The sequence below is a fragment of the Heterodontus francisci genome, chromosome 1 (genome assembly GCF_036365525.1).
Source record: "Heterodontus francisci isolate sHetFra1 chromosome 1, sHetFra1.hap1, whole genome shotgun sequence".
Taxonomy (NCBI): Eukaryota; Metazoa; Chordata; class Chondrichthyes; order Heterodontiformes; family Heterodontidae; genus Heterodontus; species Heterodontus francisci.
In genome coordinates this window covers 192,497,226-192,504,807 of record NC_090371.1, presented here as the reverse complement: position 1 = coordinate 192,504,807, position 7,582 = coordinate 192,497,226, and positions in this window count along the sequence as shown.

The window sequence follows — 7,582 nt, the reverse complement described above, 5'->3', positions numbered from 1 at the left end:
ACTAACGTGACAAAATTCAGTCCATCGTCTGCAATACAGACACATACTGGAATATTCTCAGTAATATGATCCACACGTTGTTGAAATAAATCCTGGCTTACTGATAAACCAAACGGGAAGCACAAAAAACAATATCTTCCAAATGGAGTTCTGAAAGTTGTTAACTCCTGTGAACTTTCAGAGAGGTGGAACGACCAGTATGCATATTTTGCATCTAGCTTCGAAAAGAATCTGGCTCTCACAAACTTTGGATTTCACTCTTCCAATGTGGGGATTTTATGAGGACATTGTTTTAACACCAGGTTCAGCCTTCTAGGGTCTAAACATATCCTGATGGTGCTGGCTTTTCTGATTACAGCTGCTATCGACCTGCACTATCCAGCTGCTGCTGAACATGCTGAATAATTCCTTGCCTCCATTGCATGCAACTCAGCTTTCAGTTTGTCCTTGACGTGGACGCTACATATCCTTGGTGGATTGATAGGAGGAATGGTGTCATCCCTCACATGTAGAGTAGCATTCCCACTGAAATTTCTCACTGTATCAAAACAATCTGAGTCCATTTATTGCAAATCCTGGATGGATTCAATGGTGTTACATCTATTTTGTTTGCGTGTCCTTGGCACAATGCTGAACTCTTGAATTATCACAATTCTAAGCTTGCTACATGCCGGGGGCCCCACAACTACTGGACTTTTCGTATCAACAATGTAGAAGACTTTCTGTAACCACATAAAGTTTCCATACCTGTACTCCAACACTAGTGTTCCCATACAGCTGATTGGAGACCCACTGTATGCAGTGAGTCTTGCCTTTGTAGGCTGTATCATGGTTTCTCATCATGCCAGGTACATACCCTTTAGAAGTCTCAGTGGCAAAATATTTGAACTTGCCTCTGTATCAATCCTTGAGTCACAACTTGTGCTGGCCACTCTTCTCTGGGCATGTTGATGATGGTGAATGGTTCCTGCTGTGTAGCCGCACCCATCTATGTGAAAAGCTTGTTCACCATCAGTGCCCTCTTCATTACTCACGTCCTTGTCTATGTCTGTGTTTAGATTGGCCTCTTCCGAATGCATCCCTGTTTTTCTCACAGGGTGATGTTTGTTTCTGGTCAGGCTGTGGCCTGCTGTGACTTCTGGACAATTTTCCATTACCACACCACCTGCAGAGCCTTGCCCTGTGCCCTTTCTTGCCACAGACCTTGCAATTATCCAGGTAAGCAGGACAATTTCATGGTTGGTGCATCATCCACACTTGCCCCATATTTTGCCTTGCTGAGTTGACCTGGTTATCTTGCCTATGGTTGTTGTTCCAAGTGCTTGTATCCATTGCCTGCTTGCATGTATGGCCTCAAACTTCCTGCCTTCTTTCAGGAGACTTTCAATGTCATACCCTTTTTCTTTGTCTAATAGCTCTTTCTGAAATGCTTCTGTCGGGGTAGACGCAATAACCAATTTCATTATCCGTTCGGAAAATTCAACCTCCGTGAAATCACAGACTTTTCCTTTCTTGTGGCATCTGCCGACAAATTGATCAATGGTCTCCTTGGACTGCTGTCTTTATGCCATCAGTTCCAGATGATGGATTCTAAAATTAATCATGGCCTTCAACTGGTAGTTCAATGTAGTCTCAACTCTTGTTGGGTTCCTCTGGTCCACTTCAGATAGCCCTGAGGTGTTGATATGATGCAGCCTTTCGTTGCCAATTGCAATTTTTATTTTAATCGCTTGCTTGTCAAGCTCTTTGACAGCAAGATCCAAAAGGCACAACCCCATGCGCTGTTAGAAGAGTTGGAATTCATGGAAGAGATCTTGGGCTTTCCAGTTCATTGATGGGTATTTGGTGGTCATGGTACCAAATTTCTTGTCTGCAAGAATCCTTAGCTGGAGCTTTCTCCTTTAAATGACTCCCTCTTTCTTTTTTTCTGAAGGTTTCCCTGAAGGAACCCGTCTGCAAGAGCTACTGGCCAATCACTCAGTAGTATCAGCAGCACCAGCGGGAGAGGTGGCCACTGCCACTGCCGCTGCTGCACCAGACCTTGGACCTAGGCCCAGCGCTGGAGCCCTGGACCTGAGGTAAGTGAGGCGAGGTCACCGGGGCCAGTCCAGCTGACCCGGTGATGGAGCGGAGGGTAGGCATTGAGTACAGAATGAGAGGGGTCAAAGAAGGTGGGGTGTTTATTGGCAGGGGCCTTCTATGGGCCACAAATTGCCCACGGAGCAGTGTCCCCCAACCCCCAAGCCAGTAGGGAGATCACCTCATTTTACTGGGCGACCTCCCCACGTGGTTTAATGCCAGCAGCAGGGCAAGAGGCCCTTAAGTGGCTGTTAAAAGGCCTCTTAAATGGTCTCAATTGGCATCTGGGTGGGAAGGCTGTCTTCAGCCTGTCCCGCTCCCAAATAAATTGCGGTCCAATGAGAAAACAATGGGCCCTCTGCGCCCACTTCCTACCCTGTCTGCAGTGGGCCCATAAAGAGGATATTCAATCCATGCCTCGTCCACAAGACAGGGAAGCCTTATGGAGGTGTCTTGGTATGTTTCATTTCCTAGCTCCCTACATCTCAAATTATTCTAAGAAGTCTTCAGCTCTATGGGAACTCCTTGAAAAGGTTACATCGGACGGAATTTTTCGCTTACCGGTGGCCCCGGGGCCGATCCACCCGAAGCGGAGCAGGCCCCCAATCCCGCTCCACGTCTCCTGGCCGCCGGCATCACGCGCTGATCACCTAATCAGTGGGCCCGCGGCGTAACTCAGAAAAGAAATGGTGCACGCGGGCGGGAACTTCAGCATCATTGGGGGCAGGGCCCACATACGTGAAGGCTGATTGTAAGCCCTACATAAAGGATTACTGATTTTAAACAGAGCAGTGAGTTCCTCATTTGATGTAAAGGAAGCTCCAACTGTCATAAGGTCTGGAGATTTCAAAGGCTCCATACATTGAAACAAAGCAAGACTAGGAGACAAAAATATTGCTGTTAGAGGTGACGGAGGGCAAAAGAAATCGCGTTGCCCCCCAACCCCCAATTTTCTGATGATTCACTGCAGGTCCTCCTCCAGGCCGTTGAGGAGAGGAGAGACATTCTGTTCAGCTCAGATGGGAGAAGGAGACCCTCCGAAGTGACCAAGAGGGCCTGGCTGGAGGTTGCAGAGGAGGTCAGCAGCCGAGGCGTTGAGGCGTACATGGATGCAGTGCCACAAGCACCTCAATGACCTGCTTCGCTGTGCCCGGGTAATGGGCATTCCTCAGTCATCTAATCGGTTATGTGCCAAGGGAGGTTTTTTTGTGTACCCATGATGCAATGTGGAAGCCCTGTATGATCAATGCCTGGCTACTGCCTTGAAATGGGACGCATGATGGGCAAGTCTGAGATGAACGCTGATGCTGTGGTGTTAAAGTTGTGCCCAACGCTGTCGCAGCAGTGAAATACAACACCAACAATTTGGGTGACAGCGTCATATGCCATTGACTATGTATAAAATAAGAATCTTTGTTTATTCAGGAAATGAGGGCACACAATGCCCAGGAGAGGTCACGTACTGGTGGCAGCGTGGCCACCCAGGTATTCCTCACCAGGATGGAGGAGGATGTCTTAACTATAGCAGGGGAGGAAGGAGGATGTGCCGTGGCAGATGGCGAGGCCGGTGTACCTGGCCTTGAGAGAGAGTGTTCCAGAATGTGGTGTAACACTTCATTATGGAGGGGGTGGTGGTGAAGCTGCGCTACTGTGCCAATGATTTGGTGAATGTCAAATGCACTGAATGTTGCCCTCAATTGTAACATCACCCAGATGTAACCATGCTGGAGGCACAGAATTGTGCTTAACTCTGGATTGATGATGAAACTGATCACAATGCTTTTCCCAACAGGTGAAACCCAGCATATGCCAGGAAGTGTTACCGTTGCCCGACCATCCACCTCTGTGGTGGAGGAGGGCGCCTCAGAGGGTGCACCGTCACATCATCGCGATGCACCAAGTACCACAGCAGATACTGACACTTCGGTTGGGATGACTTTGGGGTGGCACAGTGGCGCAGTGGTTTGCACTGCAGCCTCACAGCTCGAGGGACCCGGGTTCGATTCTTGGTACTGTCTGTGCGGAGTTTGCAAGTTCTCCCTATGACCGCGTGGGTTTTTGCCGGGTGCTCCGGTTTCCTCCCACAGCCAAAGAATTGTAGGTTGATAGGTAAATTGGCCATTGTAAATTGCCCCTAGTGTAGGTAGGTGGTAGGGATTATGGGATTACTGCAGGGTTAGTATAAATGGGTGGTTGTTGGTCGGCACAGACTCGGTGGGCCGAAGGGCCTGTTTCAGTGCTGTATCTCTAAATAAATTTAAAAAAATAAATAGACTGTGTCTGGGGAATCAATGTCACATACTGGTGTGAGCACAGCACAGTTGCCGGGCCAGACACCAAAGGCAAAATCAGCCGATGCATCACACACTCGGAGGACAGTGGGATACCAGGCCAGTGCAGAGCTGCAAGCTGAAGACGTGCCTCTGAGATCATCCTTTCATCGGGCGATGTTGCAGGTGCAGAATGCGGTCCATGGAAATTTGGCGGAGTAACCTGAGACGTTGCGCGCTATGACTCATACTCTGGAGACATCCATCCAGAGTATGCGTTTGAACATCTGACTTCCTCTGTTGATAGACTGGCGGCTGCAGTGGAGGGACAAATTCTTCGTGCAATTCGGGACCTCAGAGTAACTGTGGCCTCACTGGACCAGAGCATCAGAGAGCATAATCTGATGCGACTGCGCCAGGTTGAGGACACTCAGCGCTCTGATGCCACCATTGAGGACCACCAGAGCCTCACGAGGGCACAGGGGCAGCAGATCGTATATGGGTGCCCCTCTCACGGAGCTTCTGATGCATCCTGCAGCTCCTTGCTCCCTCCGCCTGGGACATGTGAACTGCTAAATCCCGGGGTGATAGAGGGTGCTCATGATATTTCTCATGAGAACCCTCAGATTCAGGGCCCTCACGGCCGCAGGCATGCAGAGGGCGTCTGCCCAAGTCATCAAAAGCAGGGCGGCAACAAGATCAGCCACCTGCCTGTGGTAAGTCTGGTGGCGAGGGATCATGCACACGTACTGGTGCACTGGGTGACTTGAAGTACATTTATTTGATTTGTAAAACAATAGTGTTTGATTAAATTGGAGATTTTATCACTGGTCATGTCATTCCTGAAGTCAGATCCTACATAGTTAGTCAACTCAAGTTGTCTCAAATGTGAGGCCACACACTTGGTTCGCGTCCCTCATGATGTGATGGATTGGTTATTCGCTTTGTCTCACCCCCTAAATGTTAGAGATTTTGCACTGTCAGATCCTCACAATGATTAATGTCATAAATCAGATTGAAATGTGTGAAGATTTAGATCATTTCAACTGAAATGCATTCCTATTAGAGATTCCCTTGTTTCTCTAGCAGTTAGAGCCAAGTTACATTCAGCTTCCTCTCCATGATCATCATTAGACTGATGCCCATCTTCCTCATCAGAAACATCGTCATCATCTGATGACACATCGCGCTGACATTGATCATCCTTTAGGGCATATCCATGTTCAATCGCCAGGTTATGCAAGGCACAGCAGACGACAATGAATCTGAAAACCCTCGACGGTGCGTACTGCAGTGATCTACCAGAGCGGTCAAGACACCTAAATCTCATCTTTAGGAGGCCTATAGTTTGTTCGATTGTCACTCTGGTGGCTGCATGCCTCCTGTTGTATCGTTCCTTCGCCTCACCCCTTGGGTTCCTCACTGGTGTCATGAGCCATGCCTTTAGAGGATAACCCCGTCGCCAAGTATCCATCCCTCCATTCTCTGTGGAGGACTGAAAATTGCAAGCACCTATGAGTTGTGGAGAATGAAAGAATCATGACAACTACCAGGGTAACGTGCACACCTGCATGATTCACTTCTGATGATCACAGAGGAGCTGAACGTTCATTGAATGGAATCCCTTGCGGTTCATGAATGCCCCCGACTGTCCAGCTGGTGCTCTAAGGGCCACGTGAGTACAGTCTATCACACCCTGTACCATTGGGAAGCTGGCTATAATGCTGAAGCATCTGGCGCTCTCAGCCTGACTGGTGTTGTCCGTCTTGAACGTGATGAAATGGTCAGCACGTTGAAACAATGCATCAGTCACAACCTTTGTGCAATGGTGCGCTGCTGATTGTGAGACACCGCACAAGTCTGCAGCTGAGGCTTGGAAGGAGCCAGACGCATAGAAGTTAAGAGCTATTGTAACCTTTAGAGCGACTGGCATTGGATGGCCACCGAGACAGTTTGATGCAACATCCATGGCCAGCATCTCACAAAGAGATGTGACAGTCTCCCGTGACAGCCGCAGTCTTCTTCTGCACTGGTGTTCTGACAGCTGCAGGTAGTTCAGACGCGTTTGGTATGCCCTTACTACTGGGTAGGTACGTCTCCTGACATTTGGTCGCTCCTGGGCGACTCTGCGAACTACTCTCCCTCCAACAGCACGAGGATGCACTGGTGCAGCTTGCTGTATATTCCCTGACCATTTGTACTTCTGTCACTCATTGAATCACTGTCCTCATCTGATGATCCATCTCCAGAGTGAACAATTCCCATTGTTGAACAGCAGAACAAATGCTTTGACCACAGGTAATAGCTTCCAGCTTTTGTGACTGGCTCACTTCAGGTACTTCCTTCAGGCAATAACTAATATTACATGGGTCCCTATCAGCAGTGCATAAAATTCAGATCAAACCTTCTGCACAACCTGCAAGTTCCAACCCTTGTTAGGACACACAAATAACATCAGCATGAATAAAGTTCAGTAAATTCATTTTTACCTCCAACTCCCTCATGAATCAATTGCTGCCGCCCTTTTGAACCTGCTGGGTTCCTGACACGCCCCACGACCCGATTAACGGCCGTAAAATCAGATACGTAGCGTAAAATCTCTGTCAATTGGATTCGAATCACCTTAAGTACTTCTCAATTGATGTTAGTCAGGCAGCGAGCGCAAACTCGATCGCGCCTGACTTCCCACGCTGGTTAAATTGCGTCAGCGCGTAATGACGCCAGGGACCCGGCCCGACAGCTTTGCGCGCCATTTTTCCCTCTGCACGACCCCGATGGGACCCGATTCTTAACGGTAAAATTCCAGCCATCGTATCCGTGACAGGAAAACCACTAGCATGCATTTGATTTGCTGAAGCAATCACTGTTGCCAGAAGCATGTTTACAGTATTATGACCCAAATAAAGATACCTTTCTTGAAGTAGATTCTTCGTTAAAAGGTCTCGGAGCATGCTTATTGCAAGAAGGTCATCCAATTGTTTTTGGTTCGAAAAGTCTATTGCGCACACAGGCCAACTATTCCAACATAGAAAGGGAAAAACTCGCACTGGTATTCGGGATCACAAGGTTTCACACTTATCTTTTGGCAAACATTTCATAGTTGAGAAGATCACAAACCATTGGCAATGATATGGCAGAAACCACTGACCAGCATGCCACCTCAACCACAACAACTATTAATCAAGGTGAAAGGGCACGACAGTGAGGTCAGATATAAGCCTAGGAATCTTATG